The 23,099-nt window shown below is 43.3% G+C and overlaps 1 long non-coding RNA gene across 1 annotated transcript in view; it reads right to left on the reverse strand.

Moving 5' to 3' along the window:
• LOC310697721 overlaps window positions 1-8,434 on the reverse strand; it is a 126,935-nt gene extending 118,501 nt beyond the window's left edge. Inside the window, exon 1 of the long non-coding RNA XR_014521161.1 lies at window positions 7,837-8,434. This is a non-coding gene — a long non-coding RNA (uncharacterized lncRNA). The remainder of the gene's footprint in view (window positions 1-7,836) is intronic.
• Window positions 8,435-23,099: the final 14,665 nt, after the last annotated feature.

Raw genomic sequence — 23,099 nt, forward strand, 5'->3', positions numbered from 1 at the left:
AGGCAGATAGACTACCCCCCATAGGCCCTTTGACTGCCAAATCAACTTGCTCCCTGGGGCGCAGCTACCGGTGGGTAAACTGTATGCCATGTCGGACAGGGAGATGAAGGAGTTGCGGGAGTTCATTGACAAAAACCTGAAAAGAGGCTTCATAAGAGAATCAAAAGCGGTGGGGGGCAGTCCGGTGTTCTTTGTGGACAAAAAGGACACTAATCAACCCAGGCTCGTTGTGGACTATAGGGCCGTCAATTTGGTATCGGAATCAGTGACCTTCCCAATGCCCAGGATTGACGACATTTTAACACGGGTGAGGCAGGGGAAAATTTTTACCAAGCTTGATCTCAGGGGGGCATACAACTTGATTAGGATGAGGGAGGGGGATGAATGGAAGACCACAATGTTCACCCCCCTGGGGGCCTTTGAGTACTTAGTTATGCCATTTGGATTACAGTTAGGCTCCGCCTGTTTTCAAGCTTTCATGCACCACGTGTTGGGGTCCCTGCTGTACAAGAACTGCGTAGCCTTCCTGGACGACGTCTTAATCTATTCGGGCAATGAGAAGCAACATGTCAGAGACGTCAGGGAAGTGCTGAAGAGACTGCAGAAGCACCAGTTGTGGGTCAAGCTGGAGAAATGTCAGTTTCACGCCAGAGAAGTCAAGTTTTTGGGGTACAAGTTGTCAGACAAAGGCTTAGCAATGGACCCAAGCAAGGTGCAGGCAGTGCTGGAGTGGAAGGCTCCCAAAACCCGGAAGGACGTGCAGAGGTTCCTAGGGTTCAGCAACTTCTACAGGAAGTTCATCAAGAACTTCGCCCACTTGACAGCACCCATCACAGACTGTCTCAGTAGCAAAAGGAAGTTTGCCTGGACAGAGGAGGCCCAACAATCCTTTGAAAAACTGAAGAAGGCGTTCACATCGGAAGAGCAGCTCCTGCACGTGGCTCTGGAGAAACCCATGAGGCTAGAGACCGACGCGTCTGACAGAGCCATTGGGGCGGTTCTTTTGCAGCCAGGGAGGAGCAAGCAGGAATGGAGACCATGTGCCTTCTTCTCAAGAAAGCTGAACAAGTCGGAGCAAAACTATATGACCGCGAACTGCTTGCGATCTATGCGGCGTTTCGTCGATGGCGACATCTACTAATAGGGGCGCAGCACAAGATCCAGGTTTGTACAGATCACAATAACTTGGAATACTGGAGGACCACACGAGTGCTCAACCAGAGACAGATTCGATGGGCACAGGAGTTCTCCAAGTTTTTCTTCGAAATCCGATACGTGCCAGGAGAGGAAAACGTGAGAGCAGATGCTCTCTCCCGGAAACCGGAGTATTTGGAAGGAGAGGGGCCACCGGAGATACGACACGTGATCCCCGAGGGCCGATGGGTGTGTGGGGGAACTTTGGTGGGGCGATGAGAACTGGCTGGACTTACTAGAAACGACGTGTTTGCACAAACTAAAATCCGGGATCTCCAAGACAGAAGAGAGACCCAAGGAGGGTTTGAGGAGAAGGAAGGGGTGCTGTACTATAAGGGGGCGCTGTATGTACCGGGGGAGACCCTACGGGGGAAGGTACTCAAACAACTCCACGACAACCCCACAGCGGGGAACTTTGGACAGCACAAAACCATGATGCTCGTCACCAGGCAGTTCTGGTGGCCCAGGGTGAGGGAGGATGTACGGGAATATGTACGGGGTTGCGACCGCTGCCAAAGGGCAAAGGGGGAGCGGACCACCCCAGCAGGATTACTGGAACCCTTACCCACGCCGGGGAAACCTTGGGAGGTGGTATCCATTGATTTTATGACCGATTTGCCCAAGTCCCGGGGGAAGACAGCGGTCATCGTAGTGGTCGATCTACTAACAAAAATGTGCCATTTTGTAGCTTGCTCACATGCGGTCACGGTAGAGGAAACAGCCAGGTTGTTTGTAGATCACATCTTCCGGTTGCATGGGGCTCCTTCGAGGGTCATCTCCGACCGCGGGAAACAATTTACTTCTTGTTTCTGGAGGAAGCTCATGAGCTTGCTGCAGGTCGAAGTGGGCTTCTCAACGGCGAGACACCCAGAAACCAACGGGCAAGCAGAAAGAGCGAACAGTATTCTCCAGCAATACCTACGCTGCTACGTCAGCGAGAGGCAGAACGATTGGGTAGAAAAACTAGCGCTGGCTGAATTTGTGTACAATAACGCTGAACATGTGTCAACGGGAATGAGCCCGTTCATGGCCAATTATGGGTGTCACCCCAGGGCCTGTTGGGAAACTGCCAGGGAGATAACGTCCATCATGGCCCCCAAGCCGGAGTTCGGAGATTCCATCGGCCTCCCGTAGTCACGCAGATCCAACAGTTAGGGGCACAAAGCCTTAGAAATTCCTAGCCACATTCCAGGGCTTGGTGCACCCTCCTTCAGCAGAAACACAGCCAGAAGCTTGCATCACAGAAGAGCATAATTTACAGACTTTATTAGCGTTTAACAGAACAAAAGAAAACGTGACCGTTCTGTGTCAGCATCTCTGGCCAACTGAGAAAACGAAAGGAAAAACAGCAAGCATAAACATCCTGTGAATAGGACATGCGCAGACTCTGTTGCTTACAAAAGCCTGCTCCCTTTTAAGGTGGAACGGAAATATCCTAACAGGGCCTTCCCGGGGAGTGGGGAGGAAGGTTGGAGTGTACCGGCAGCAGAGCAGTTTGTGGAAGAAATGGAAGCCCTGCACCAGCAACTTAAGATAAACTTGGAGCGGGCCAAGGAAATTTACAAGAGGCAGGCAGACAAGCGCTGTAGGGAAGGGGAGACCATACGGGTGGGAGAGCGGGTGTGGTTGTCAACCCAAGGGTTACCTTTTAAGGGGGGGTGCAAAAAGTTGCAACCCAGGCGGCTGGGACCGTTTGAGGTAACACAGCAGGTGAACCCCGTGGCATTCAAGCTCAAATTGCCAGACAGCATGAAGATACACCCGGTGTTCCATAGGTCCCTACTCTCGCCGTACAGGGAAGGAAGGGGATTCCCGGGGCGAGAGGGAGAAGTCACCACACACCCGCAGGTATAAGAGAGGGAGCACCACAACTTGGCCACGGAAATACTCGATTCAAGGTGGCGAGGACGCCAGGTGGAGTACTTGGTGGCTTGGGAGGGAGAACCTGTGTCGGAAAACACTTGGGTTCCCGTGGAGGCAATCACTGACGGGTATCTGGTGGAGGAATTCCACCACCTGTTCCCGGACAAACCCAAACCACTAGCGAGATTCTGGGAGGAGCAATTTGGAACCACAGACGATGAGGAGGATTTTGTGGGGTTTTCTGTCTCCGAAGGGGAGGGAGAAGAGGTTTCGGAGGAAGAAGAATCAGACTGGGAGGGCCACCCCGAGGGAAGGGATCAGAGCGGGTGGGAAGCGGGTTTTGAATCCTCAGAGGGTGGTGACAGCTCCTTCCCTGGGTTCCCCGCATCGTCGGCCGAAGAAAGGGACGAAGTTGGGTCAACAGGTCGGGCAGGGGGTGGAGGGGGCCCTGGGGGGGAGGTGGATGTCAGGGAACTGACATCGGAGCTAGAGGCGGAGGGAAGGCTCTCAAATGATGCTGGAGAAGGGCCCAGCAGGGAGAGAGGCAGCTCCGCAGATGGGGAAGCAAATCAGCGCAACACCAGGGATATAGAGGGGCTGATGGGGGAATCGGCGAGAGGGCTCCAGGACTCTTCACCGGACACCAGCGGGGAGAGCACGGGTCCTCCGCTACCCACGCCCACCCTGCGCAGAAGACTTTCGCGCAGAGAGAGTAGGAGGAGACTGGGTGTCAAACAACTTTTATGTTGGAAAAGATTTAAGAAACGCCCACTGACGGATTCTGCTAGCGACTGAGGCAGCCACGAATTGAAGGGCTGTCCAGACAGAAAGGCTTAACAAGGCAACATAACCAGGAGAGGCGGCAACTTACGCACGAGCAACCCCATACCCATTACAATACCCAACGAAGATCATCTTCCTGGACCTTGGGCCACCCTTTCTGCGTTTGGCCTTTGGTATAAGAACCCAAGCCTCACAGCCAAAAACACGTAAGAAATGCACCTTTGGCTTCTTACCATGAAGCAGAAAATAGGGTGTGTCCCCTACAACAGAATTGTACACTCGATTCTGCACAAATGAAGCTGAGCGTCAGGCTTCAGCCCCAAAGCGTTGTGGGAGCCCAGAATCAAACAGCATAGCAGCCACAGCCTCTTGCAGTGTTCTGTTCTTGCGTTCAGCAACACCATTCTGCTGAGGACTGTGTGGTGCTGTCAGCCTGTGACTTATCCCCTTCTGGCGGAAGAAATTCTGCAGCACAGACCCAGTAAACTCCACCCCTCTATCACTCTGAAAGTTTCTGACTTTTGCAAAGACTTTCAATTCTACAGCTGCGATCCAGTCTTTTATCAATGCAGCAGCTTAGAAAAATCATCCAAAAGAAGCAAAATATATTTAGCCCCACCCAGACTGGCTACTGGCATAGGGCTACACAAGTCTGCATGCACCAGCTCAAAAGGCCTGGTTGTTTCTCTGCTAGACTTGGGGTATGTGCACGTTTTCACCTTGGATTGCTTACAGGCTCTGCAATCTAAAAACTTATCACATCCCTTCATTTTACGCCCCTCTGTGCACCCCGGGACCTTCTTGACATAATTCCAATTCAGATGTGCCAATCGTCTGTGCCATAAGTGGGCACACCCATCATGTGGTGGGACATTTGCACACTGCACCTGTGTTACCTCAGTGGGACCGTCATCTGCAATAGGTATTTCAACCACAAACAGCCTGTTCTTGCATTCAACACTGAACAGTTGTCTCCCACCCCTGGAAAAAGAACACATGTTATTTTCAAAACGAACTCTGAAACCGTCAGCTACTAATGCAGAGACAGACAATAGACAACTGGACCTTTCTGGAACCACATAAGCTTGAATCTCATGCTCCAAGAATGGACAGTACAAAGTCCCAGACATTGTCAGGGAGTGTCTGCTTCCATCTGCCAGCGAGACAGATTGTCCACCTTTTACAGCCTTGCAATTCCGAAGAATCCCAGCAGATGGAACTAAAGATTGGGTGGCTTCACTGTCCACGACAAAAGTCAGCCCAGCTTCCTGTTTACAGTCTTTAACCATTGCCATGGAAGCTGCAAGAAGATACTGAGAAGGCTTTTCTTTGCTTTCAGCTTGAGTGGAACCTTTGGATATCTTCCCACGCCTCGCTGCTGTGGAAGAGCCCCTTATCTGTGTTCCCGAGCCTCTGACCTTGGATTCCTTTTTTAAAAAAAGAAATATTTATTAAAGTTTCCAATTTTTAACAAACAAAAAGAAAAAACAAACATGAAAATATTAAAAACACATTAATTTCACAACTTATTTTCTTGTAACTTGTTTCCCCGACCTCCTCGTACCTCCCCTTCTTGTATACCCTTCATTTTTTTCCAATCTTCTTCCGCCGTCTCTTTTCCCTGGTCTCGGATTCTGCCAGTCATTTCTGCCAGTCCCATACAGTCAATCAGCTTCATCTGCCATTCTTCCTTTTTTTTATAAGATATTTATTAAAGTTTCACAAATTATATAAACAAACACAACAATACAAACGAACACAAACAAGAAAAAAGAACAAGTATAATTTCAAAACCTTATTTTCTTAAAACTTACTTCACCGACCTCCTCATACCTCCCCTTTCTGCATTCCAATTTCAAATATTTAGTTCAGCAAATCTTCACCCTTAATTTTATCTAATTGTTAACCTTTCTTTTCTTTTAACTTAATCTTTACAACTGTAATCCACTTACTTTCTAAAGCCGCATCATTTTCACACTCATTAATTTTACAATGTTTCTTAAGATAGTTCTTAAATTTCTTCCAATCTTCTTCCGCTGTCTCTTTTCCCTGGTCTCGGATTCTGCCAGTCATTTCTGCCAATCCCATATAGTCTATCACCTTCATCTGCCATTCTTCCAAGGTGGGTAGATCTTGTGTCTTCCAATACTTTGCGATGAGTATTCTTGCTGCTGTTGTAGCATACATAAAGAATGTTCTGTCTTTCTTTGGCACCAATTGGCCGACAATGCCCAGGAGAAAGGCCTCTGGTTTCTTAAGGAAGGTATATTTAAATACCTTTTTCATTTCATTATATATCATTTCCCAGAAAGCCTTAATCTTTGGGCATGTCTATGGCAACCAATAGGCCAAAGTTGCCATGAGTGCCAAGAAAAACAAACATGGAGTCCAGCACGCTTCCCGTTGCGCAGCTTGCAGACTGTTCGTGCCGATCCCAAAGTCCTCTGCCTCCCTGGCTGTTAGCAGAGCGATCACAGCAGATAGAAACTATTGCAGCAGTGTGGGTAATAAATTCAGAACAGACACAAGGCATTCCTTATCAACAACAACAAATCCGTTTATTGTGAGGACCATGCCTGTACACAAACATCAACACAACAATAGTTAAAAATATTAAAATTCCTTATCTTCTTAGCCTTTTAATCAAGTAGAATAACATCATAACTCAACCTGGCGACAGCTCGCCCATTTTCTCCCTCTCGCATAGCGTCCCAGAGGCAAACTGAAACACTCAGAGTCAAACCCCTCCCTTAAGTGTTTCTAACCACGCCTCAGGAAAGAGACGTCACACAGAACTCCTTAACCCTGTGAGTTCTGAAACCAATAACACCCCCTCTCGCCACGAATCCGGAGGGAAACTGTGAACCCCTATTTACAGACCTCTTTGAGTTCAACTCACCTCCCATTGCCTTTTGCCTCCCACTGGCATCTATCCCAGGCAATTGTAGAATCCCTTCCACACTCCCAGAATCACACTGTGCGAAACCAACCCACGCACTGGTGACCTGAAACCTCTCAGGTGGAATCCCCTTTGTGGTGCGAGTTGACCGCCGGAGCACAACCTCGGGCGCTCCTCCTGACCCACTGGGATCAGCAAGTGTGTCTCCAGCAAGCTCAGAAGACTCCCCCTCTGACTTGCTGCGTCTTCGGGCCTCCTGCACTTGGCTAACAGGAGATGAAGGCTCGCTCTTGGGTTCCCTCTTAACCTGTTGAGAAACCCACCCCTGTGCTTGACCATCATCAGCAACCTGGTCTTCAGCAACAGGCTCCGCCTCTGCCTCTCCTTCCTCCCTTTCTTCCCCCTCAGAATCGGACAAGCATTCTGAGAGAAAATCAGAACCAACAGTGCCATCTCTAGGTCGTGCCCAACCTCCCTGCTCACAGAACTCAGCATGCTTGCTGACCAGCAGCTTGGTCTGATCACCCTCTGGGTATGCAAACTTCCACCCATTTGTTGCAGGATCATACCCACAGAAGATCATGTCCTGGTACCTAGGACCACCCTCCTTCCGTTGCGCTGTTGGTATTGGCACTGAAGCCCTGGAACCAAACGAACGGAAGAAATGCACCTGTGGCTTCCTCATGTGCAACAGAAAAAACGGTGTGTCACCTACATCGTGATTGTAGGACCTGTTAAAAACAAAGCTGGCAAACTTCCAAGCTTCACTCCAAAAGCTCTGAGGCAGCCCAGAGTCACACAGCAAAACCCTGACAACTTCAGCCAGTGCTTCACTCCTGTGCTCTGCCACGCCTCTCTCTTGAGGAGACTTTGCACCCGTCACCTGGTGATGAATTCCCTTTTCCTTGAAAAACTCCTTCAGAGCAGACCCAGTGAACTGTGACCCACGGTCGCTTCTGAACTCTTGCACCTTGGTGGAAAACCTTAGTTCCACCTCCGCAACCCAATCCTGGATGAGTTGCGCCGCCTCCCTCTGCGTTCTGAGAGAGAAACACCATAAATTCTGAGAAAAATCATCTGCCACTGTCAGCAGATACCTGGCCCCACCCAGACTCTCACACTTCATTGGCCCTGTAAGGTCTGTGTGAACCAACTCAAAAGGTTTTGTGGTTACCCTCTTTACCCCGGGAAACCTGCACCTTTGAACCTTGCTGCATGCCCTGCACACTAGGGATTCCTCACATGGTGTGATTTTACAACCTTTGGTGCAGCCTGGCAATCTCTTAACATCTTCCAAACAAGCATGAGACATTCTCTTGTGCCATATATGAACACATGAATCATGGCTGGGAACACTAGCACACTGCGCCTGTGCTTTTCCTGCATTCCCACCACCCTCCAGAGGTGTTTCCAGAACAAAGAGATTGTTCTTGCTTTCCACGTTGACAAGTTGTCTCCCCCCTCTGGAAATGGAACAGGTATCATTTTCAAAACAAATTTTGTACCCCTGCTTCGCAAGAGCAGGTATCGATAACAGGCAACACTTCATCCCTGGTACAATGAAACACTCCAGCTCCGCCTGCAAAACAGAAACATAGACATTTGCAGCACTAGAAACTTTCTTTTTTGTCCCATCAGCTAATGTAACAGTCATTCCAGTTGAAACAGCTCTGCAATTCCGCAGCTCCCCAGCAGATGGCGCCCCAATGAGGTGATGACTCGCTCCTGAATCAACAACCCATCGCAACATCCTGTCCTTGCTGGAATTGTTCTGTAGTGTTGCCATGGCAGCAACAAACGTCGTGCTGCACCTGTCCTTGGCAGCGTCCGTAACCGCAACATCCTGCGTTGCTCTGAAGACTGGACTTATCTCAGAGTTCCCAGACAACTCTGCAGCCGTTATCTCCCTCTGCAGCAGATGGCTGGCCTTGAAGCCTTCAGCTCTGTCCTGTTTCCCAGGCTTCGACTTACGACGCAAACAACTCTTGGCAGCCTTTGGAAAAAGAGGCTTGCCTGAGCTTTTACTGCTCACCGCCCCCCCACTGCTCCCAGGGCTCCCAGGACGCTTTCCTGCACCCCCAGTGGTGGGTAAAGGACCCCCAGCAGCTTGCCTCTCTCCAAGCTCCTCACGCAGACACGTTGCAGCACCTACGCAGCTTTTAGACCCTGCAAAACTTGCAGGAACAGCAGCAGTGGCAATAGTCCCTTCGCCCCCCTCAGGGGTCCCACAGCCTTTCCCAGCTGTGCACCGGCTTCCACGAAGGTGATCAGTGCCATCTTGCCTCTCCTGTTCTGATGCAGCCATCTCCCGGCCCTTGCTTCCGCCCCCAGCGTTACACACTTCCTGGAGAGCTAGCCAAGCGACCTCAGGCTTCCTTGCACCCAGAACTACAGGCCTTAAATCAGCACTTACATTCTCAGCCAGAAAAGTAAGCACACGCTCCTCAGCTTCACGTTGGCTTTCAACCGCCCCAGCTGACGTAGACATCGGTTGGACCAATTCCCAGAGCCTGGCTCCAACTAGGGACAACTCTGCTAAATAACTCCACTCCAGCCACGTTTGAGTGGTTAACTTCGCACATGGCAGCTTAAGCTCAAAGCCATGTTCCTGGGACTGAGCCATCTCCTTCTCCCCCGGGGCAAGCTTACTCACGACTGGCATTAGCTTCCTCCGGCCTCCGGCAGATCGGCTCCTCCTCCCAGCGAGCTCCTTCCAGCCTCAAAAACAGCAAAGCTCCGGCTGGCCTCAGCAACTTTTCAGCTGGCTTCCCCCACACGTGGGACGTTCCTGCAATGCTTCAAAGCGTTGGCAAACACCCATAACCTATGGCAACCGATAGGCCAAAGTTGCCATGAGTGCCAAGAAAAACAAACATGGAGTCCAGCACGCTTCCCGTTGCGCAGCTTGCAGACTGTTCGTGCCGATCCCAAAGTCCTCTGCCTCCCTGGCTGTTAGCAGAGCGATCGCAGCAGATAGAAACTATTGCAGCAGTGTGGGTAATAAATTCAGAACAGACACAAGGCATTCCTTATCTTCTTAGCCTTTTAATCAAGTAGAATAACATCATAACTCAACGTGGCGACAGCTCGCCCATTTTCTCCCTCTCGCATAGCGTCCCAGAGGCAAACTGAAACACTCGGAGTCAAACCCCTCCCTTAAGTGTTTCTAACCACGCCTCAGGAAAGAGACGTCACACAGAACTCCTTAACCCTGTGAGTTCTGAAACCAATAACGATGTCCACCAAAGGTGAAAAAAAAAGTACCTTCAGTTTCTTTACATTTCCAGCATTTATTATCAGACAAGTGGTAAATTTTTGCAAGCTTGACTGGAGTCATGTACCACCTATAAATCATTTTCATAATATTTTCCTTTAAGGCATTACATGCCGTAAATTTCATACCGGTGGTCCACAACTGTTCCCAGTCAGCAAACATAATGTTATAACCAATATCTTGTGCCCACTTTATCATAGCTGATTTCACTGTTTCATCTTGTGTATTCCATTTCAACAGCAAGTTATACATTCTTGACAAGTTCTTAGTATTGGGTTCTAACAGTTCTGTTTCTAATTTTGATTTTTCCACCTGGAAGCCAATTTTCCTGTCCAACTTGTAAACCTCCATTATTTGATAATAATGAAGCCAGTCTCGCACTTTAACTTTTAATTTCTCAAAACTCTGCAATTTCAGTTTATCCCCTTCCTGTTCCAAAATTTCCCAATATTTTGGCCATTTGGCCTCCATATTGAGTTTTTTCACAGCCTTTGCCTCCACTGGGGACAACCACCTTGGGGTTTTGTTTTCCAACAGGTCTTTATATTTAATCCAGACATTATGCTTTCCTGACAATGTGATTTTTAAAAGCTTTGTGAGCTTTAACCTTGTCGTACCATATATATGCATGCCACCCAAAAATGTTATTAAAACCTTCTAGGTCCAAAATGTCTGTGTTCTCAAGAAGCAGCCAGTCTTTCAACCAGCAGAAGGCTGCTGATTCATAGTAAAGTTTAAAGTCTGGCAGGGCAAATCCCCCCCCCCTTTCCTTTGCATCAGTTAAAATCTTAAATTTTATTCTGGGTTTCTTGCCCTGCCAGACAAATTTTGAGATATCTTTCTGCCACTTCTTGAAACAATCCATCTTGTCCACAATTTGCAATGTTTGAAACAAAAACAACATTCTAGGCAATACATTCATTTTAATCACAGCAATGCAGCCTAGCAGTGAAAGCTTCAAATTTGACCATATTTCTAAATCTTTTTTTACTTCTGCCCAGCATTTCTCATAATTATCTTTAAATAAGTTCACATTTTTAGCTGTCATGTTAATCCCCAAGTATTTCACTTTCTTAACCACAGTTAAACCTGTTTCATTCTGGAACCTCTCCCTTTCAGTAGCTGTTATATTTTTCTCTAATACCTTAGTTTTTAGTTTTTTCAGTTTGAATCCTGTGACTTGACCAAACTCTTGAATTAGTTCTAAAACTCTTTTAGTACTAGAGTCTGGCTCTTGTAATGTAAGTACCAAGTCATTTGCAAATGCTCTCAATTTGTACTGTTTTGCTCCGACCTGTACCCCTTTAACCAGCTGGTCCCTTCTAATCATGTTTAGCAGAACCTCCAGGACCGATATAAAAAGCAATGGGGAAATTGGGCACCCCTGTCGTGTCCCTTTTTCTATTTATTTTTTTTGTGAATATTTTTTATTACATTTTCTATGAAAACTTCCATCTTTCCATTTTCCACATCACATATTTTAGTTTGTTGAACCTCCCTCCACTCATCTGACAGTCATCCAAAATAATTCTCCTATTTACATATTTCTTAATAGTAATATCACCTTTAAATAAAAAATTTTATATCCTTATTTACATTTTTGCGATATTCCTCAATTTTCACAAAGCTTCTTTGAAACACACTAGCATTGTATTCTCCTCACATATAGTTTTCAAATACTCTCTAAATTTTCCCCAGTCCTCCAAAAACTTATGATCTCTTTGAAGTCTAATTTTCCCCGTTAGTTTGTCCAATTCCGCATAGTTGATTAGTTTAGAGCCAGTGTGGTGTAGTGGTTAAGAGCGGTGGTCACGTAATCTGGGAAACCGGGTTCGTGTCTCCGCTCCTCCACATGCAGCTGCTGGGTGACCTTGGGCCAGTCACACTTCTGTGAAGTCTCTCAGCCCCACTCACCTCACAGAGTGTTTGTTGTGGGGGAGGAAGGGAAAGGAGAATGTTAGCCGCTTTGAGACTCCTGAAGGGGAGTGAAAGGCGGGATATCAAATCCAAACTCTTCTCTTCTTCTTCTTCTTTATTTCTCCATTCATCCAGAGTCGGTACTTGTTCTTGTTTCCACCTTTGAGCTATCAGCGTCCTTGCGGCAGTTGTTGCATACTGGAAGAGTTTGAAATCCCTCCTATTTATTTCCTTTCTGGTGATCCCTAGTAGGAAGGTCTCTGGTTTCTTTGCAAAGCTGTATTTTAGCATTTTCCTTACCTCATCGTATATTTTTCCCCAGAACACCTTCACTTTCTCACATTCCCACCACATATGCATAAACGTGCCCTCTTTCTCTCTACACCTCCAGCATTTATTACAGATCTTATACATTTTGGCCAATTTAACCGGTGTTAAGTACCATCTATATACCATCTTCGTGGCATTTTCTTTTAGTGTTATGCATGCTGTGAATTTCAGATTTTGATTCCATATCTTTTGCCACTCTTCCAGCTCTATACTGTACCCTAGATCTCTGGCCCAATGAATCATTACCTCTTTCACCTCCTCGTCCATCGTATGCCATTCTAATAAGATTTTGTACATTTTGGATATAATTTTATAATCGTTGTTGACAATTTCTGTTTGAAACCTCGAGTCCTTTTCCTCATACCCTTTTTCTTTCACCTCCTTTTTAAACCTATCACTTATCTGTAAATAGTGCAGCCAGTCAAATACATGTTCTTTCACTTGTTCATATTGTTAGGGTGTGAAACCTAGACGCTGGCAAGTTAGCAATGTGATGTGACTTTAAGTAGTCAAGCTCGTTAAGTTGTTAAGTTGATCAGTATATAAAGAGTGTTTGTTTTCTCTGCCTGGGGGGCGTGAAGCAAAAATGTCCGAAAGCTCCGGAGGTGTTTCTGTTATCTTTCTGCAATAAACCTGTCTTTGGAAAGACAGGCTTCCCTGTGTCGTTATTTCTGTGCTGCTGAGACTTTGAAGTCTGTACTGCAACAAGAACCTCTGCACTGGACTTAATTAATGCTCTGCAAAGAGAGCTGTTGCTGGTGGCGCAGCGGAAGCGTTTACTGGACCAGTACACAAACTCTCTTACATATGGTTTTACTTCCCATTTATCCCCTTCTTTAATTACCAAATCTCCGTATGTGATCCAGTTACTTCTCATATTGAGTTTCTTAACTCCCATCATCTCTAAAGGGGATAACCAATGTGGTACCCCCCTTTCTAATATATTTTTATATCTGTCCCATACTTCAATTAGCGATTTCCGGAATATATGGTTTTCAAACGATTTATGACCCTTTTTTTTCTCCTGCCATAAATAAGCGTGCCACCCGAACCTATTGTCGAATCCCTCTAAGTCCAATAGTTTTGTATTTTTAAGCTTTATCCATTCTCTTACCCAGCAAAGACATGATGCCTCGTAGTATAGCTTCAGGTCTGGCAGGGCAAATCCTCCTCTCTCTTTTGCATCCGTTAGCAATTTATATTTAATTCTCAGTTTTTTGCCCTGCCAGATGTATCTTGAAATCGATCTTTGCCACTCCCACTCCTTAAAATTTTTAACTCCTCTTAATATTGGGATCATCTGAAATAAAAATTGTATTTTGGGTAGCACGTTCATCTTGGTCATTGCTATTCTACCCCAAAAGGATAGTTTTAACCTTCCCCATCCTTCCAGGTCTTTCTTAATTCCATTCCATGTCGGGACATAATTATTCTGATACAAATCAATACTTTTCGGTGTAATCCAAATTCCCAGATATTTTACCTTTTTGACAACTTCAATTCCCGTTTGCTGCTGAAACACCTCAATCATTGATTGCTCCATATTTTTAGTTAGAATTTTAGTTTTTTTCCTATTTAATGTAAAGCCTGCCACTTCACCAAATTTTCCAATTTCCTCTAACACTTCCTTTACACTAGTCATCGGATCTTCCACCGTTATAACCAAATTGTCGGCGAAAGCTTTAGTTTTGTATTCATTTTGGCCTACCGTCACCCCCTTTATCCTTTCATTTTTCCTAATTGAGTTCAAGAGGGTCTCCAAGACCAATATAAACAACAGAGGTGAGAGCGGGCAGCCCTGTCTAGTCCCTTTTGATATTTCGATTTCTTCTGTTATCACATTGTTCACTATCAGCTTCGCTCTTTGTTCGGTGTATATAGCCCTTATTCCATTATAAAAGTCATCCCCCATCTCCATATTTTCCATATTTTTCAGCATGAAATCCCATGATATGTTGTCGAATGCCTTTTCAGCATCTACAAACATTAGTATTGCTCGTCTCTCAATCCTTACTGACAGATATTCCAATATGTTTATTATATTCCTCACATTGTCTCTCATTTGTCTGCCAGGGAGGAAACCCGCCTGGTCTTCGTGGATAATACTCAGTAATACCTTTTTTAGTCTCTTTGCCATTATTCCTGCGAAGATTTTATAATCCGTATTCAGTAAAGAGATCGGTCTATAGTTCTTTACTTGTGTTGGGTCTGTGTCTTGTTTTGGAATAAAGGTTATATATGCCTCCTTCCAAGTCTCTGGGGTCTCTCTTTCTTTTAGGATGTTATTCATTACCTCTTTTAGTGGTATCATCAGGTCTAGCCTCAGTTCTTTGTAATACCTTGCTGTAAAACCATCTGGTCCTGGTGCTTTCCCATTTTTCAACTCTGTTATGACCACTTTGATCTCCTCATTTTCTATCGGAGTATTTAACCACTCCCTTGCTTCTGTCGAAATCTTTAGCACCTCTTTCTCTTTTAAATATCTCTCTATTTTCCTCATACCATTCTTCTCTTTGTTCCTGTACAATTGGCTATAGAAATCCAGAAATCCTTTCCTAATACCTTTGCTGCTGGTAATCTCTTCCTCCTTCACTATAATTTTATTTGTTGTACTTTGTTCTTTTCTTTTCTTAATCTGCCAAGCAAGCCACTTTCCTGATTTATTCGCAAATTCAAAATTCTTTTGTCTCAGTCTTTGAATGTTCCGTTCCACCTCTTTATTAATTAACATTGCAAATTGGGTTTGCAGGGTCTTAATACTTTGTCTAATTTTCATATTATTAGGTTTTATAATTAGCTTTTGTTCCTTTTCCATAATTTGTTTTAAAATCTCTTTTTTTCCCTTCTCTCTGTTCTTCTTTCTAATTGAATTTTGTTGTATGCAAAACCCTCTCATCACGGCCTTGCTTGTGTCCCACACTATATTCATATTCGTTCCCTTATTACAGTTATCAACAAAGTATTCGTTCAGCTTCTTCTGGGCCCCATGCACAAATTTTTGATCATCGAATAGATAGTCATTCAGTCTCCATCTAAATGTTCTTTCTTCATACCCTTTAATTTCTAATCTGATTGGGTTGTGATCTGAGATTACTCTTGGTTCAATTTCCACTTGGAGGACTCTTGGTGTTAGCTCACCTGATATCCAGATTTGGTCAATTCTCGACATTGACTGATTTGGTTCCGAATAGAAGGTGAATTGTCTTTCCAATGGAAATCTTAGCCTCCAGATGTCCATTAAATTACAATTTCTGACCAATTCAAAAAATGATTTGGGTAGTTTACCTTCTTTTGTTCCACCGTCTCTCAGTCTGTCCATTTCTGTTGAGACTACCCCATTCATGTCTCCCATCAGAATTATCTTCTGGTCCACATATTCCAATTAAAGTTCTTCCAATTTTTGGTAGAAAACATTTTTATTTCCATTAGGTGCATAAATCCCAACAATTATTAATTTCTCCCCTTGCCAGTTGATTTGAACCCCGATAACTCTCCCTTCTTCATCCTTAAAGATTTGTTGGGCTTCTATTTTACTTTTTGTATATAGGATCACTCCCCTCTTCTTTTCTTTGTCTGAGGATATGAATTCATTTCCAAGTCTTTTATTTATCAAAATTTTCCTATGCCTTTTTGCCACGTGCGTTTCTTGCAGGCAGATTATATCTAAATTTTTTTTCTTTAGAAATTGTTCCACCTTATTCCGGTTTTTTTTTTTTTTTTGGTCATTCAAACCGTTAATATTCCAGTTCCATATTTTTAATGCCATCTTGTTTCCAAATTATGAAATTATCTTTTCCTTCAAATATTTTGTTATAATCTTTCCTCCTCTTCCCCCTCCTCCTCCTCCTCTTCTTCTTCCTCTTCCTCTGGTTTCCCTTCGGTCTTCCTACTCTCCCCTACCTCCTTCACTCCTTTTATCTCCACTCCTCCTGCTGCTCCCTTAGCTCCTTCCTCCTCCTCTATCAATAACTCTTTGTATTTTCTCTGAAATTTACCTATTTCTTCTGAGCTAGTCATCCTGTGCTTTTTGTTTTTGTAAGTGAAAGAGATCCCTTCCGGGAACTCCCACTTAAATTCTATATTATTCTTTTTGAGGATTTGCACTTGTGATTTATAAGGGTCTCTCCGTTTCAGCAGTCTAATTGGAATATCTTTAAAGATAATTATGTAACTACCGTCGATATACAATCTTTTTTCTCTATTTTTTTGAAGTACCAAATTTCTCATATCTCTGTCCTTAAATGTTATAAGGCAATCCCCTGGAAATTTCCTTGCCTTGGTCGTCCTTACTTTTATCCTAAAAGCATTCTGAATCGTATTTGCCACCTCCTCTGCTTGAAACTCCAACCATTTAGCCAATTCTTTTATCAATTTTTGCCTTATGTTCTCACCTTGGTTTTCTGGTATACCCCTCAACCTTAAGTTAACTTCCCGTTGCCGAAGTTCGTTCATAGAGATCGCGTTCCACATTTCCTCTTGGGCTTTGCTAGCTTCTAGAAGTCCTACTCTAATTTTATCCTCTTCCCGTTTCAAATCCTTCACTTCTAACTTTGTCCTTTTCAGCCCTTCTTCTAAGACATGTGTCCTTCTGGATACCTCTTTTATTTGTCCTTTAAGCTCATTTACTGTTTCATCTATTTTCTTATCCATTTTCCCAATTTTTAAATCCACCTGTTCTATTTTTGTTTCAAGATTTTTCTCACTTTGTCTAATTTCTGCAAACATTTTTAGTATTTCGGCTCTAAAATCTGATTCTTGCTTAGACGCCTTTCTCTCTCCCGGGGTTCCCCCGTTTCCACTTTTCTTTTGTACGTGAGACATTTTAAACGTATGTATCTTATTGCACCACTTCAATTAACTTAGAAACCTATTCCAAAATTAGGATCCCCAGCTCCCCACAGAGACTATCAATCAAATAATAAATATCAGTTCCCCCAATGTTTTACAGAGCAAGTTCCTATCCAGTAGGTCCCTTAAGTCCGTAGATATTCCATATACTTAGCACTAATAGATTTATAGCTCATTGATCAAAATATTGTTGAAAGGAAAAGGGACCTTATATAACCTCAAAACTGCAATAAAGGAAGAGAGTTAAGTTGAAGTCCTCCCAGGGATATTCAAAGTTTTTCCTCTTTTAAGAAAATGGTTGAGTAGGTAGAGTCTGGTAGAGTCTAGTTCTTCATGCCCCCAATTGGGCTATTCCTTATATGGTCTTCTGCTTGTCAAAGTAAAGTAAGGTAAGGTAATTTTCCTCTTCTTGCCCTCAATTGGGCTAAATCCCAAAGAAAGCTCTGACCAACCTAAATCTTTGAACGCTCAGGCAAGTCATAAAACAGCTTCATCAAGTCCAGAAAATTCCCCCTTTTCCAAAAGTAGGAGCTCACCCTTCATAAATGCCAGGTCCACTCTATGAATCAACAAATACCAAAAAAAAGAAGCAAAAGAGAAAAAGGAAAAAGGAGGAGGGAGGCCGAGTTGCCAATTCTCTTCCACCCACCAGAGGGCCACCGTCCAACAAACGAGGGGGGAGGAGGAGGAGAGACAAGAAAAGGAGAGGAGAAAAAATGAAACTGCCCTTCCTCTCTCTCGAATTCTTCCAGTTTTCCCAAAAGCAATAGCTATAACGCCACTGTAGAGTTGCTAAAGTTGGTCACAAACATTCAAAGTGTCCATCGTAATATAAAGTCTATTTCCAAAAGGAGAAAATATTACCGCAAAGGACAAACATGTCTTCTCCTTTCTTCTTTTGTTAAATAGTGGCTAAATAGTGGCTATTAAGCAGTAATGGAGCCCAGCCAATAACGCAATAAATTCCTCCACTAAACAGTACTTCAAAAGAGAAACCAGGTTTTCCCTTCCTCCTCCCGTCGCCAAGAGGGCTAGGAATAGCAAAAAGTAGCGAAATGTTGCCTCTTTGCTCCCCCCCCCCAAAGTTCTTCTTTTACCAGTTTTTTATCTTCAATTATGATCACCAACAGTTGGAGAGGGAGAAGAATTTTAGCCACCAGCGTCACTCACGTTTTTTTCCTCGGCTTTGTTTAGCTCCCTGCGTCCTTAATGACTCCAGATAGGAATTGAGCTCTTATTCAACCTTCTTTTGTTCGAGCCCTTCCTTAGATAAGATCTTAATTATTTAAGTGCTCACTTGAGCCCGAAGTTCTTTTCCTTGAGAATCCAGCGTTTCTCTTACAGGCTCGGGGCTTCGCTTTCTCGGAGGCAGTAATGGCTTCCCTCAGCCCGCTTCGCCCCCGCCGTGCTCTTCACTCCGAAAACCGGGGCTACCTGACGGCCGGGAGTTCCGCGTTTTGGCTCCGCGGGAACCAAATGTACCTGGACACCCACCAGATACTTTTCAGGGGGACCACGGCGCCCTGTGGAACCCCTATTTCCCTCCAAGAAGCTCGGGATTCCCCACAAGGAAGAAATCCCCGCCTGTGTTAGAGTCTCGCTGAACCGGAAGCTCCCTTTTTCTATTTTAAATTCTTCCATAACCACATTATTTACAATTATCTTAGCCTTTTGTTCAGAATATATTGCACCCATACCATTCTCAAATCCTTGGCCTACCCCCATCCCATGTAGATTCTTCTTCATAAAACTCCAAGAAATGTTGTCAAAAGCTTTCTCCGCATCCACAAATATCTCAAGGCATTACATGCCGTAAATTTCACCCCAGTGGTCCACAACTGTTCCCAGTCAGCAAACATAATATTATGTCCAACATCTTGTGCCCATTTAATCATGACCGATTTAACCGTTTCATCCTGAGTATTCCATTTCAACAGCAAGTTATACATTTTTGACAAAATCTTAGCTTTAGGTTCTAACAGTTCTGTTTCCAATTTAGATTTTTCCACCTGGAAACCAATTCTTTTATCCTGGTTGTAAGCCTCCATTATCTGATAGTAATGGAGCCAATCTCGCACTTTATTTTTTAATTTCTCAAAGCTCTGCAGTTTCAATTTATCTCCTTCTTGTTCCAAAATTTCCCAATATTTTGGCCATTTGACCTCCATATTGAGCTTTTTCTGGGCCTTTGCTTCCATCGGTGACAGCCACCTTGGGGTTTTATTTTCCAATAAATCTTTATATCTTATCCAGACATTAAACAATGCTCTTCTAACAATATGATTTTTGAATGCTTTATGAGCTTTAACCTTGTCATACCACAAATATGCATGCCACCCAAAAACGTTATTAAAACCTTCTAAATCCAAAATATCTGTGTTTTCAAGAAGCAGCCATTCTTTCAGCCAGCAAAATGCCGCTGATTCATAATAGAGTTTAAAGTCTGGCAGGGCAAATCCACCTCTGTCCTTTGCATCTGTTAATATTTTAAATTTTATTCTGGGCTTCTTGCCCTGCCAGACAAATCTAGAAATGTCTCTCTGCCACTTCTTGAAACAGTCTATTTTGTCCAAAATTTGCAATGATTGAAACAAAAATAACATTCTTGGCAATACATTCATCTTTATAACAGCAATTCGGCCTAACAAGGAAAGCTTCAAATTTGACCAAATTTCTAAATCTTTTTTAACTTCCGTCCAACATTTTTCATAGTTATCTTTAAACAGATTTCCATTTTTAGCTGTCATGTTAATCCCCAAGTATTTCACTTTCTTAACCACAGTCAAACCTGTTTCATTCTGAAACTTCTCTCTTTCTCCAAAACCTTAGTTTTTAATTTGTTCAATTTAAATCCTGCCACCTGACCAAACTCTTGAATTAATTGTAATACTCTTTTAGTACTAGATTCTGGCTCCTGTAACTTCAAAACCAGATCATCTGCAAATGCTCTCAATTTATACTGTTTAGCTCCGACCTGTATACCTTTAACCAACCGGTCTCTTCTAATCATATTCAGCAGAACCTCCAGGACCGATATAAAAAGCAATGGGGAAATTGGGCACCCCTGTCGTGTCCCTTTTTCTATCTTAAATTGTTCCGTAACCACATTATTTACAATTAATTTAGCCTTTTGTTCAGAATATATTGCACCTATACCATTTTCAAAACCTTGGCCTACCCCCATACCCTGTAAGTTCTTTTTCATAAAACTCCAAGATATATTATCAAAGGCTTTCTCCGCATCCACAAATATCAAGACTGCTTTAGTGTTTATATTCACTTCCAGCTTTTCCAAAATGTCAATTACATTCCTCAGATTATCAGATAGATGTCTTCCCGGCAGAAAGCCCGCTTGGTCCTTATGAATCTCTTCAATCAGTACTCTTTTCAGTCTCTTAGCCAAAATATCAGCAAAAATTTTGTAATCCACATTTAATAAGGATATGGGATGGTAGTTCTTAAGTTGAGTCTTTTCAGTCTTTGTTTTCGGTATAAGTGTAATATAAGCCTCTTTCCACGTTTCTGGTGCCCTTTTCCCCTCCAAGATTTCGTTACAGACTTCCTTCAAAGGTTGTATTAGCCAGTCCTTCAAAGATCTGTAATATCTGGAAGTCAAGCCATCCGGCCCTGGAGATTTGCCCAATTGCATGTTTTGAATGGCCGCTTCTATCTCCTGGTCAGATATTTTACAGTTCAACATTAACTTACTTTCTTGTGAATTTTTTTGTAATCCATTTGTTTCCAAAAAACGGTCAATGTCCATTTCATTCTGTGGCCCTTGTGCATACAATTGCTTAAAATGCTTCTGAAAGCAATTTCTAATTTCAGTTGGGTTGTGTACCTCTTTCCCATCTACGTCCAAATTTGTAACAGTATTAAGTTTTTGTCTTTTTTCATTTGCCAGGCCAGCAATTTCCCACATTTATTCACAGATTCAAAGGTCTTCTGTCTCATTTGTTTAATTTTCCATTCTATTTCTTGATTCATTAATTCCATATACTGTACTTGGTATAATTTTATTTCTCTCAAAATCTCCTGTGACTTTGGCTTTACTCTCAGTTTTTTCTCCCCTTCTTTTATTTTCTCCAAAATTGTATCTTTTTTCTCATTTCGACTTCTCTTCTTTAATGCGTTCTGTTGTATCAAAAACCCTCTCATCACAGCTTTACTTGCATCCCATATTATTCTTTTTTCAACGTTGGTAGCCATATTTATTTCAAAATAATCTTTCAAAGTTTTTTGGGCCTTCTTGTAAATTTCTTCATCTCTAAAAAGGGTGTCATTCATCCTCCATCTAAAAGAGCCAGTTGTTATCTGGTTCATCTCCATCTTTACAGCATTATGGTCAGAGTAAGTTTTGGGGCAGATTTCCACTTTCTTTATTTTTGGTGCCATTCCTCTAGTAATCCAAATTTGGTGAATTCTAGTCCATGTCATCTTGGCTTCAGAGAAAAAAGTTCCCTCTCTCCCCAAAGGGTTCTTGGTTCTCCAAATGTCAATCAAGTCCATATTGTCAGTTAGTTCAAAGAAGGTTTTAGGTAGTCTACCATCTTTGGTGACTACCTGTTTTTGTGCCTTGTCCATATTTGTAGATACTACTCCATTCATGTCGCCCATCAGAATAACATTATAGCCCATATAGTCCAACAAGATCTCATGCAACTTCTTAAAGAATTCAGATTTCCCCTCGTTCGGCGCGTATACTCCTACAATCAGAAATTTCTCTCCTTGCAGTTGAATTTCAATTGCCAAATATCTTCCTTGTTCGTCTTTAAAGATAAATTTCGGTAGCAATTTCTCCTTTGCATATATCACCACACCTTTCTTTTTAACCTTGTCAGACGAGATAAATTCTTGTCCCAATCTCTTATTAATAAGCATTTTCCTGTGTAGCCTCATTACATGTGTTTCTTGTAAACAAATCAAGTCCAATTGTTCTTTCCTTAATACATGAAAAACAGATTTTCTCTTCCGAGGGGAATTCAGTCCATTACAATTCCAGCTTAAAAGTTGCAGAGCCATGGTAAGTTACTTAACTTTCCCTCCAACTGCACCAAGTTGTTGTTCTTCTTCTGTCGGTGGTGTGTCTTTCCCTGGGTCAAGAAGTCCAAATGATAGGTTTGCTATGTCTAGAATTCCTTTTCCTGATGTGCTGATTTCCTTTTCCTCTCCTGCTTCCACTTCCTTCTGTAAGTCCTCCTCGTGATCGTTCAAAAACTTTTCCTTATCATTCACTGTCCTTATTCTTATTTTCCTTCCTTTGTATTTAAAGGATAGACCTTGGGGAAATTCCCACCTGAAAAGTATTTTATTTCTTCTAAGTAGGCCAACAAGATCTTTATAGTAAGCCCTTATATCCAAAATGTGTTTAGGTATAGCCTTAAAGAACTCAACAAATGAGTCTTCAATTTCCAAGGTTCTTTGGTAGTGCAGATTCAAGATTTTATCTCTTTCTTCTTTTGTTCTTAAGGTGATCAAACAATCTCTTGCTCTGCTCCTTCCTTGTCTTTTGCCGAGTCTAAATGCACTTACTATCTTGAATTCATCTTTCCCCAGGTCCTGTTGCCAAAAGTCTGTGAATTCCTTTATAAGGAAGTCTATCAGATTGTCTTTCTCACTTTCAGGTACCGCTCTGATCCTTAGATTTCTCTCCTTTCTTTGTAGTTCAATCATAGACAATGTCAAATCGTGATCCTCTAATTTCTTATATACCGGTGGTATCTTCTCTTGGACAGCGGTTGCAATTTCCTTAGCTTCCTGGGCAATCTGTCGAGTCGAGGCCGATTCCTCTAATAATTTTTCAATGGACTGTGTATTGAAGTTCACCTTGTTCCCCAGTCCATTAATACTTGTAGTGTTCAAGTCAATTTTTGCTGAGGCCTCAGCTACTTCTTTATTTGTCTCTGCAACCTGTTTGGCTAGTTTTTCCAAAGATGCATCAATTTTGCTGAGTGCCTGAGCCAATAGCTCTTCAGATGACATAGCTTTTGG

Source organism: Podarcis liolepis (assembly GCF_965112155.1).
Source record: "Podarcis liolepis genome assembly, chromosome: W".
NCBI lineage: Eukaryota > Metazoa > Chordata > Lepidosauria > Squamata > Lacertidae > Podarcis > Podarcis liolepis.